Source organism: Amphiura filiformis, chromosome 7 (assembly GCF_039555335.1).
Source record: "Amphiura filiformis chromosome 7, Afil_fr2py, whole genome shotgun sequence".
NCBI classification, from domain to species: domain Eukaryota; kingdom Metazoa; phylum Echinodermata; class Ophiuroidea; order Amphilepidida; family Amphiuridae; genus Amphiura; species Amphiura filiformis.
Genome location: NC_092634.1, coordinates 46,348,217 through 46,360,376, shown reverse-complemented (window position 1 = coordinate 46,360,376; position 12,160 = coordinate 46,348,217). Strand labels below are relative to the sequence as shown.

General features: G+C 33.4%; 1 long non-coding RNA gene across 1 annotated transcript in view; it reads left to right on the top strand.

Moving 5' to 3' along the window:
* The first annotated feature begins 8,180 nt into the window (after positions 1 to 8,180).
* Positions 8,181 to 12,160, top strand: part of LOC140157252 (uncharacterized) — a 246,147-nt gene continuing 242,167 nt past the window's right edge. Inside the window, exon 1 of the long non-coding RNA XR_011859653.1 lies at positions 8,181 to 9,115. This is a non-coding gene — a long non-coding RNA (uncharacterized lncRNA). The remainder of the gene's footprint in view (positions 9,116 to 12,160) is intronic.

The following is a 12,160-nucleotide window of genomic DNA, read 5'->3' as shown; positions in this document are numbered from 1 at the left end:
AGCTGCATATCCTATCAGCGACTGCTAGTCCTTGTTTAGGACTTTCAAAAGAAGTACCTGCATGTGTAACCATGACTGTTTCAAAATAGCCCGCCAAAGTCATGCAGGTAACTCCAAGGTCGTGTATTGAATTCCTTTGAATGAGGAATACTACAGGAATCAGCGTCTTTTGTTAAAAGTCACACATGAGTGAAGTGGATAACCTCTATTTCAAGTATAATTGCATAATTCTTTTAACAAAATAATGCTTTTAATGTTTTAAAAACTCTCTGCAAAATGAACATGCACACCAGCTCTGAGACCTACTTTATTTTGCCTTAAACCCATGTCACAGAAAGGCAGTCCTTATGTATGAGATACATAGAATTAAATGATTTACTTCTAGGTACAGAAAAATGAATAATTTAAACATGTAGTTAGGTAAAGAAATGCTCATGTATTTTTATATTGTAGCTGGGCCATATGGAAGAACAGAGGGATATTCAAAGAGGGTAAACAAACAAACAAATAGTAATATCTAACTTTGATCTGTGTGTATCAGATCATATGACAAATATTGCTCCATTTACAAATTAATAATGAATTGTATAAAAATGATTTATGTTTGCTAATTTATATCAATTTTGTTAGCAAATTGCAAATTTGGATTCTCTTTTTTTATTATTGTAAATACAATTATTGTGTATTATTAATAATCTTTTGTTCTATTGTAAAGAAGTCTAGTTTTATATTGCTCTATTTTAACCCCATGAGAACTACCTGCCTATTGGTCAAAAAGAAGTTTCCATTATCAATTGGACCAATCAGCAACATTGTTAGAATAACTTCACCACACAAAAAATTGTGTGAATTATTTGCAAAGCTCCATTTTGATTGGTGATTAAAGAAGATATCACGTAATTGACCAATCAGAGGCACTGTTAGATCGGCAGGTAGTGCTCAGGGGGTTAAGTCTTTTTGTTCTATGTAGTCAACATGTATTTGTGTTCAAGTAATGGCAAAAATCTTGCATATGTTTGAAGAAGACAACAATAGCATATTTTTGTATTCCATTGTTTATAAACAACTTAAAGAATATAACTGCATATGTACGATGTTCTACCTAATTTAAGTGAATTCAAGTCACTTGAGGGGGACTTAATTTTAAAAATGTAATGAAAGTCAAGAATTTACAGATTAAATGTTAAATAAAAAATGTGTGTATGTGGTCTAGTGGTGCTTCTTATGGGAAGGAGCACTACATATCAAGGGGCAGTACAAAATATGATGAAATGTAATTTAAAATATGGGAAGGAGCACAGCGTTAGGTCAATATGGTACTTATTTCAGGGTTTATGTGACCAATCACAACTTAACTGGGAAGTGCTTTATTTTTTACATTACAAAAGCAATATATTTTTGACACTATGTAGTAATTAGTTCTTAAAACAGTAATTGTGTGAGGACAATGTAAAATCAATTTCCTTTGTATGGTGTTTAAGGTCCAATTTCTCGAAACTTGGCTAGTGTTCAGGTTTCATAAGCCAGCAGGCTAGCCTTTCCAATGTGGATGCATTTTATTGATTTATCTTTCAAGATGATGTACAATGTGAAATTGTAAGAACTGATATATATACAGGACTATTGGGCTTAAGCCTGGTGGCTTAGGAAGCCTGATCACTAGCTATGCTTTGAGAAATGAACCCTACATGTTTTGTACACATAATGTGTACGAGGGGGTATCCAAAAGTTTTTGACATCACCCAGAAGGAAAAGAGCTATATTGATGAAATTTTGTCAATGTAATCACTGGTCCTTATGTACATTATGGTCCAAAAATGGTCTCATAAGTATGTTTACTTTCTTTACATGGGGCACTAGATGGGCAGTAGGCGCATAACCTGCAATATGGTGAAAATTGAGGCACGCATCATGATTAAGTTCCTGCATTTGAAGGGTTAGGCCTACAATGCTCAGAAAATCTATGATGAAATTAAAGCAATCTACGGTGATGATTGCCCATCATATGGCACTATTACTTTTTGAAAAATGAATTTCCAAACTGGCCACATGTCCCTCACAGATGAGCCAAGAAGTGGACGTCCATCACTTACGGATGATGCGGCCACAGTGAAAAAACTCAAGAAAGTGGAGGATCTTATCACGAAAAGGTTATGCGCCTACTTCCCATCTAGCGCCACCTTTGAAGAAAGTAAACATCCTTATGAGACTATTTTTGGACCATAATGTACATAAGGACCAGTGATTACACTGACAAAATTTCATCAGTATAGCACTTTCACTTCTGTGTGATGTCAAAAACTTTTGGATACCCCTCGTAATGTATAGTCTCCCTAGCAGAAATTCTATACAGCAAGAAGTGTATCAAAAGTGTATCAAAGTGTATTAAAACTGTATCAAACAGCAATTTAATACAGTTTTGATATACAAAGGGTGTATTGAAAATGTATCAACTGAAAATATAAGGTATCAAAACTGTATCAAATACCACCTAACTGTATCAAAAATGTATCAAAAGTGTATCAAATTTGAACTTAGTTAATTTTGGCCATGCTTGTGGTGTATCAAAAGTGTATCAAATTGAACTTTGCAGTTTTTCAGTGTATGTAAAGTGTATCAAAGTGAACTTTTTGGTGCTAGATGTATATCAAAAGTGTATCAAATTGGACTTAGTCAAATTCTGGCTGCATACAGTGTATCAAAAGTGTATTAAATTGGACTTTGCCTGTTTTTTAGTGTATGTAAAGTGTATCAAATTGAACTTAGTTAATTTTTGGTGTCTAGAGGTATATCAAAAGTGTATCAAATTGGACTTAGTCAAATTCTGGCTGCATACAGTGTATCAAAAGTGTATTAAATTGGACTTTGCCTGTTTTTTAGTGTATCAAAAGCGTATTAAATTGGACTTAGTTTATTTTGGGTTGCTAGAGGTATATCAAAAGTGTATCAAATTGGGCTTTCATAAACTGACCTTTTGTAGTGTATCAAAACTGTATCAATAACTGATCACATGTCTAGATAATGACTCATCATTTTCAAATTTGCCCATGTGGCATGTATGCAGTTAACACCAGGATTTGCATTTGGAAATGTACTGTATTTTAGAGCAAATTATGGTGTTTTATTTATCATGATGATGATACAAACATGCTTGTAGACTGCACATTAGGTTACAATGTAGTTGTAATCAGGGACTGTGATTAAAGAGGAAATATCTGACTTTGTTCTGATAAGGTAAGCTTACTATATATTATATATAGGGCCTCAATGTATATGTATTAAGCATGAATATAGCACATGCCTGTATAGTAGATGTTATTGGTAGCCTTTTTGTCTCTTTATTGAGGGTAACAACTTCAGTGACAAGCACTGCATTCCAAGCAGGCCTTCTGATGTATGTATGTTCCATTTTGGTTGGGTTTTGCTTCTTTTTTTTTTGTCTTTCTCACACATTTATCCTATTATGCGTTGTAATTTTGAGCGTTGATAGGGAAAGTGCATTGAGCTGCTCCGTGATGGGGGAAAGTGCTAGAGGTCAGCATTAGCAGTAGAGGGCAGTGTTGAATTTGAGCTTGATTAGACTAATTTCAAAATTTGACCTTTGACCCCTTCACTTTGGGGTCATTAATGTTTGCAAATATGTTTAGATCATGTACGGATAATTCTTGTTGAATTTGAGCTTGATTGGACCAATTTTGAAATTTGAAAAACTGTATCAAAAGTGTATAAAACACTGTATCAAAAGTGTATCAAAAGTGTATCAAAAGTGTCTAAAAAACTGTATCAAAAGTGTATCAAAAAACTATCAAAAGTGTATCAAAAAAACTATCAAAAGTGTATAAAAAACTGTATCAAAAGTGTATCAAAAAACTATATCAAAGGTGTATCAAATGGCATGTATCAAAAATAGGGCGGTCCAGCTGGCCAGCATTAGAATTGGAACAGCTGATTTGATACAGTGACATATTTGATACACTTTTGATATAATTATGTATAAAATGTGTATAAAATGAAAGGATAAGAATTTCAATGCTAATTTGATACAGTTTAAATTGGCACGCTGATTTCATACAGTGACATATTTGATACACTTTTGATATAATTATGTATGAAATGTGTGTATGAAATGAAAGGATCAAAATTTCAACGCTAATTTGATACAGTTTAAATTGGAACGCTGATTTGATACAGTAACATATTCGATACACTTTTGATATAAATTATGTATGAAATGTGTATGAAATGAAAGGATAAAAATTTCAACGCTAATTTGATACAGTTTAAATTGGAACCCTGATTTGATACAGTTACATATTTCATACACTTTTGATATAATTATGTATGAAATGTGTATGAAATGAAAGGATAAAATTTGAACGCTAATTTGATATAGTTTAAATTGGAACGCTGATTTGATACAGTTACATATTTCATACACTTTTGCTATAATTATGTATGAAATGTGTATGAAATGAAAGGATAAAAATTTCAACGCTAATTTGATACAGTTTAAATTGGAACCCTCATTTGATACAGTAACATATTCGATACACTTTTGATATAAATTATGTATGAAATGTGTATGAAATGAAAGGATAAAAATTTGAATGTTAATTTGATAGTTTAAATTGGAACGCTGATTTGATAGTTACATATTTCATACACTTTTGATATAATTATGTATGAAATATGTATGAAATGAAAGGATAAAAATTTGAGCATAAATTTGATACAGTTTAAATTGGAACCCTCATTTGATACAGTAACATATTCGATACACTTTTGATATAAATTATGTATGAAATGAAAGGATAAAAATTTGAACGCATAAATTTGATACAGTTTAAATTGGAACCCTCATTTGATACAGTAACATATTCGATACACTTTTGATATAAATTATGTATGAAATGTGTATGAAATGAAAGGATAAAAATTTCAATGGCTAATATGATACAGTTTAAATTGGAACCCTAATTTGATACAGTAACATATTCGATACACTTTTGATATAAATTATGTATGAAATGTGTATGAAATGAAAGGATAAAAATTTCAACCCTAATTTGATACAGTTTAAATTGGAACCCTGATTTGATACAGTTACATATTTCATACACTTTTGATATAATTATGTATGAAATGTGTATGAAATGAAAGGATAAAATTTGAACGCTAATTTTATACAGTTTAAATTGGAACGCTGATTTGATAGTTACATATTTCATACACTTTTGATATAATTATGTATGAAATATGTATGAAATGAAAGGATAAAAATTTCAATGATAATTGGATACAGTTTAAATTGGAACCCTCATTTGATACAGTAACATATTCGATACACTTTTGATATAAATTATGTATGAAATGTGTATGAAATGAAAGGTTACCAATTTGAACCTAAATTTCATACAGTTTAAATGTGAACCCTCATTTGATACAGTAACATATTCGATACACTTTTGATATAAATTATGTATGAAATGAAAGGATAAAAATTTGAACGCAACTTTGATACAGTTTAAATTGGAACCCTCATTTGATACAGTAACATATTCAATACACTTTTGATATAAATTATGTATGAAATGTGTATGAAATGAAAGGATAAAATTTCAACGAAAATTTGATACAGTTTAAATTGGAACCCTCATTTGATACAGTAACATATTCGATACACTTTTGATATAAATTATGTATGAAATGTGTATGAAATGAAAGGATAAAAATTTCAATGCTAATTTGATACAGTTTAAATTGGAACCCTCATTTGATACAGTAACATATTCGATACACTTTTGATATAAATGATGTATGAAATGTGTATGAAATGAAAGGATAAAAATTTGAACGCTAATTTGATACAGTTTAAATTGGAACCCTGATTTGATACAGTAACATATTCAATACACTTTTGATATAAATTATGAATGAAATGTGTATGAAATGAAAGGATAAAAATTTCAATGCTAATTTGATACAGTTTAAATTGGAACCCTCATTTGATACAGTAACATATTCGATACACTTTTGATATAAATTATGTATGAAATGTGTATGAAATGAAAGGATAAAAATTTGAGCGCTAATTTGATACAGTTTAAATTGGAACCCTGATTTGATACAGTTACTTATTTGATACACTTTTGATATAATTATGTATCAAATATGTATGAAATGAAATGATACATTTCATTTGATACTTTTTTGATACATTATCTTGGCATTTGATACACTTTTGATATGTATAAAATGTGTATGCAATGTTAATTTGATACAGTTTTGATACATAAAAGTGTATGAAATGAGGGTTCCAATTCAAAGCCTTTTATTTCATACATTTTTCATACGTATCAAAAGTGGTGTATCAAAAGTGTATCAAATTTCAGCCAGGGCTGGTCAGACTAGCTAAACAGACATACATTTTTGCCTTATCAATAGAGGCGAGAACCCTGTTGTGAATGCCCAAACCACAAATCTCCAGGCATCCCTCGTTTAGAGGCATAGCAATTAACAGTTCTCCTTTGACATAGAAGGCAATTGTTAATTATGTAGAACATTCAATTTATCATAAAAATGTAGCAGAGAAGCTGGGAATCGGACCAAAAGGGGCAATTTTCAATTCTCGCTATTCACAATAAGGGCGCCGACAGCGGTTTGCGATGTAATCGTGATGTATCATGGGAAAAGGTCGACATCCAAGTCCGCGCAATACGAATATTACCATGCTATTACATAGGAACACGTGACAATATTTGTTAGTTTGTCAAAATAAAGGTGTTACACGCGAATCGATATGCAATAATACTAAATAATGTGATTTGAAATGTGCACAAGTCATTTTTTCTCTATCGATTTGCGTGTAATACCGTTATATTGACAAACTAAAAATATTGTCACGTGTTCCTATGTAATAGCATGGTAATATTCATATTGCATGCTGGACTTGATGTCGACCTTTTCCCATGATACATCACGACACATCGCAAACCGCTGGCATGCGCGCTTTTATTGTGAATAACGAGAATTGTTGAACTTTTGCTTATTTCTACTTAGACACAGTGGACGAATTATACACTGTCTTTACTTTAATAAGTATATAGATAACAGGGTCAGAATAACAGAATTTTGTTTCACAGTGCGATAATCAATCTTGATTCTTGCAGAATAAATTTGCGGGAATCATTTGATTTTCGCAAATCAACTTCTGTGTAAACTACAAACGTTTGCGGGAATCAACTTTGATTCACGCAAATCTGTTTACAAGAATCTTTGTGAGAATCGATTCTCTGATTCACATCGAAAAAACATGACAAAAACATGGTATGCATTTTACATAATTATTGCGGCTGTACACTTTACCTCAAGTATTGGATTTTCTAGATAGAAAACCAGATGTTATACCTCAACCCCTTGCAAATAATTTTTACTCCACCAAGATATTTAATAAAACAATGGTTCTTTGTTTACTAATTTTGTTTATATATATATATAAAGCTGCCCTCATTTTCGGGCCTCATTTCTAGGTCAATTTTGACCATTTCTAGGTCAATTTTGGTATGAAAATGGGTCGTAACTTATTGTTATCAAAAAATTTCAAAAATATAGCCCAAATTTTAAACGAAAATTTTAATTTTGTATTATTTTGCAAAATTTGACCAAAAATCTGGGCCTCTGGTATAAAAATGGGTCCAATTTTCTTGGAAGAATTTGTAGAAAATAAAATAAATAAAATAGTCCACTTTTATCAGGGACAGTCTGTGTAGCTCAGTGGTAGAGCACTCGCCCGACAAGCGAGATGTCTGGGGTTCAAGTCCCTGCAAAGGCAGGTATGTCCATAGTTTTTACTCTGGTATATCTGCCGATGCATGTTATGTTTCCATTTGTAAATTCATGTTTAAATGTGCTAGTGTGCGATGCGTAATTCTTCTTTCCCCCTGTATATTGATATATTAAGGGGGTACTACACCCTGACCAATTTTGTGCCTATTTTTGCATTCTTCTCAAAAATTATAGCGCATTGGTGACAGGTAAGATATGCATATTTTTGGGGCAAAGACTACAACTACTGCACTGAAAATTCAGCAACTCAAGGCAAGTAGTTATTGATTTATTGATCAAATATTGGTTTTCCCTCATTTTTTTTTTTTTTTTCACAACTGTTGTCTGTGCTGAAATTAAATTTCCAGTGCAGTAGTTGTAGTCCTTGCCTCTATAATATACATATGCCTATTATCTTTTGTAATTATAAGACATCATGTAACTATAGACGAATCTAACACGCCAAGTGATGGTCAGAATTCATTCAGCCATTACTGAGTCCCCGCCGTACCAAACTGGTGCTGTGACTACCCAAATGGGTGGATTAAAGCCGCTTAAAAAGCAATGTTATTTTGTATTGTGTTGTAAACTTTCATCATTCTATTGTCTACGTATAACACGGGTAATGGAATGCAGTTTTAAATCCCCACCAAGGCGGCATCGTTTCACATTGTAGGTGGGATAGACTCGACGGGGACCCAGCTATGGCTGCCATTAAGGTGTAGGAATGCATGAAATTGAATTCGTCTATAGACCTATTTTCTGCTAATCAAGTTCTTGTCTTCCAATTCTACAGTGATGTTAGCCTTGAAGAGATCAGGCCTATTATATTTTGTAACTTTAGAGGACATGAAACTGTCAACTTATTTTCTACTAAATAAATTTGTTCTTTTGTCTACAAACAACAGTGCCTAATAATATGATAAAAAGTGTGCTTGAATCCAAATACTTATTTTGGAGGGGGCTCAAACTTTCTTCCAATCATTGATTACATCAGGTTTTACACCCCCACAAATATATACCCCCACCTTACCAGCAAACAAGGATGTGAAAGTGTGGACTCCCCTTTGCTGGCAATTGTGATCATTAGCTATGCTTTCTTATGGAATTTTACACCCAGAAACGCCATCTCTAGCGGGACTGTGGATGTCCACAATTTGTGTGCATTCCTTGTTGTACAGAAATGGATCATGTGTGTGTCCTTGTTCGCCGATCTCATATCAGTATACAATACATATGTTTTGCCAAATTTGGTATAAATCGCCAGTATTAAAAAGTGTTGTCCGTCAAGGTCAAGCGCGACACCTTTTGAGGGGATGAGGAGTATGGCCAGTGCAGCAATGTGCTATTCCAGTTTAAATTCAAATACCCCTATGGAAGACATGACCTTATCTCCCACAGGGAGTGTAGATTTTAGATCGAGTCACCCATTCAGGTAACCCCATTTGAAATTCACACTCACTGCATGGAAGGTCTTGTCTTCCATGGGGGGGTGTATGGAATATTCAGCTGGAATAGCTCAATACCATTGTAACATTGTTAATGCCTAATAAATTATTTTTACATTTGCTTTCAAAATTGAAATGTTTTGAAGAAATAATCATGATTAATAAAAAATTTACTTAACTGCAAACAGTGTATTTGTGTTTGTGATTTATTTTGCAGAATCTGGTTAAATGCGACCTGGATTGAGATTTTAGCCACAGCAAAGTAGATTTTGAGTGTCCTGTTTGCCCTTTTGTATTTCATTTTGATTAATTCACTTACCTCCCTTGTTTTCTGAAAATAGTACACTCAGAATTGACTTTCATTGGCCTTAACTTATAACCTTTTTCAGTAGATATCCATGAAAAAAGCTTATTCCCAAAATTTCAGTTGATACCGATTTTGCTTTTGAGAGGTATGCATGATTATGTGTATTTCACTCCTCCATAGACAATGTGTCTAGAACGTAATTCAATTTTCACGATATTTTTGCTTAACAAATTAATCTGCACAGGTAGATTGGCAGAAATCTAAAACTGTTGACTTCACTTACATCGCACAGAAAGAAAATCGCATAACACACAGGTAAATTCTCGATTTCAATTGATTTATTATAAACATACTTCTATACAAAGTGCATTACAAAAAAATACAATTCTATACATTGGGGTCAATGACTAATTGACCATTTCATTTAAGAACAAGATTACATTTGCTAATGACTATTATTTTGATGAAAACTAGTGCCATTTTCCACCCTGATATGGCAGTGACGTCAGTGTGCATTTCATTGGGCACACCTACAAAGCGGTAGTGTCTGCTCAAAATGCTGGCATACACATGCACACACTTAAAGATGCCCCATAGATGCGCGCACAAAACAGCTGCCTCAATGCTTTGACGTCACTGCCACAGCAGGGTGGAAAATGCGCAAGTTATAATCACAGCCAGTAACCTTAATTACCCTATGATGATCAGGTTATTATGAACATGTTCATCACAGACTAACCACAAACACCATGTCTCAGCATCGCCCGATAATGAAGTGACGGCCGAAACTGCTACGCACATACCACATATTTGAAGACACAGAACACTATCACATATGTGATGCGATCAAGCAAAATCAGTCGGAACTCGGCAATAATAAATTTTCAGTTTCTTACAGGATAGTAAAAAACATTTACAAAGCTGGATTTTGCAGAAAACCCCATTGAAATTGAACAACCAGTTCCAAAGATATGAGCAATTAAAGAGTTTCCAAAACAAGAAGAAACAAAAGGAAATGTTTCCTTTATTTGGCTGTATCTCAAAATCAATATTTCCGAGTTCCGACTGATTTTGCTTGATCGCATCACATATATGCAAAACCATGCAACGCCGGTGTGATTGTTAGACACACACCGTCAAATGAATGGCCCTCATGAATTCAAAGCACAGGGACTTTGACTGTTGATGGATATAGTCTGTGTTGATCATATTGTGCTAATTTCAATATGATAAACAGATCCTGCACTAATAGACAAAGTCTCTGATGAGGATTCTTGCATGGGGATCGATCATTCTATCATCCGTGTCTAACAAGTCACGTATGGTGTTGCAAGCCTTTGCATTTACACAAAAGATATCAAGACTGTACTACATGTATATGACAGGGTTCGAGGTTTGAGTACTGTTTTACTGCCAAAATGGGGGAAAAATGAAGTTCATGTTATCATAACATTATACATGTTTTCTGGACTAGAATTTTGTGCTGAGTCCATTTCTGAAGTTTTTAATACACAGGGTATCACCATTTTAAAGATATGTAACAAATTCTAAGCGCATGTTGTTTTTACGAAGAATCCTGGGAGTCTACTTGGAACACAACTGTATTTTAAAAAAGTTACAGAGCATTATTACTTCAGTTAAGGTTAGCGAGAGTTTTTCATGCGCTTGATTTCAGAGGGCGTAAGTTCATAACAGAAACAGCCATGCAGAAAATGAACAAGCGTGCGGGACGTAGAGCCTACTTACAATAGAATATCGATCCACGGTCAAGACATGAAAAGGCTATGAAACTTGGCTTAGCTCGTGCCGGAGCTCGGATGCCGGGGGTGGCACAAGCCATTTTCGCAATTTTCACAAGGATTTTATAAATTTTAAAATTGATTGGGGCACTTCGTCAAGCTACGCCCTGGAAAATGTGTTGATTTTGAATTTATAGCCTTGATATCTTTGATGAAATCAATGCTGCTATTCCCCTGATTACAATGTAAGGGTAGGCAACAACAACAATATCAAAAAGCAATTATTTGTAAATCGAATTTGGGATGAAAATCAACAAGACAGACTTAGCAGGCCTACAAAGTGAAAAACAATCAATCACGATTCACTGCACTCAGCGAATCAATCAAATAAAACTAAAAAGAAAGGAGCAAGAAAGAATAAAGAAATAGTGAAAAGAGAAAGAAAGAGAGAGAAAGAAAATGAACGAAAAAGAAAGAAAGAAAGAAATGAAAGAAATGAAAAAAAAAAATGATAAAAGAAAGGAGAAAGAAAAGAGGAAAGAAAGGAAGTAAAAATGAGAAAAGAGAAAAAAAGAAAGAAAATTCAGCCACACGGAGACTCGAACCCACAAAAATAGTTCATATTAGATTCCCAGTCCAACGCTCTATCCACTCGGCCACAGATCAACTTACACAAATTGACTGTTCTCAAAGCGGATGATATAACTATAATTGGATGCAATTACATATGATTACAATCGCGTCCGCATTATGGCTCTTAGAATAAACACGCATGTCGGCGCTGAAATTTTGAACGAACTGATGGAGGAAAACCTCGTTTTTTGCAAAACTAGCTTCAATTT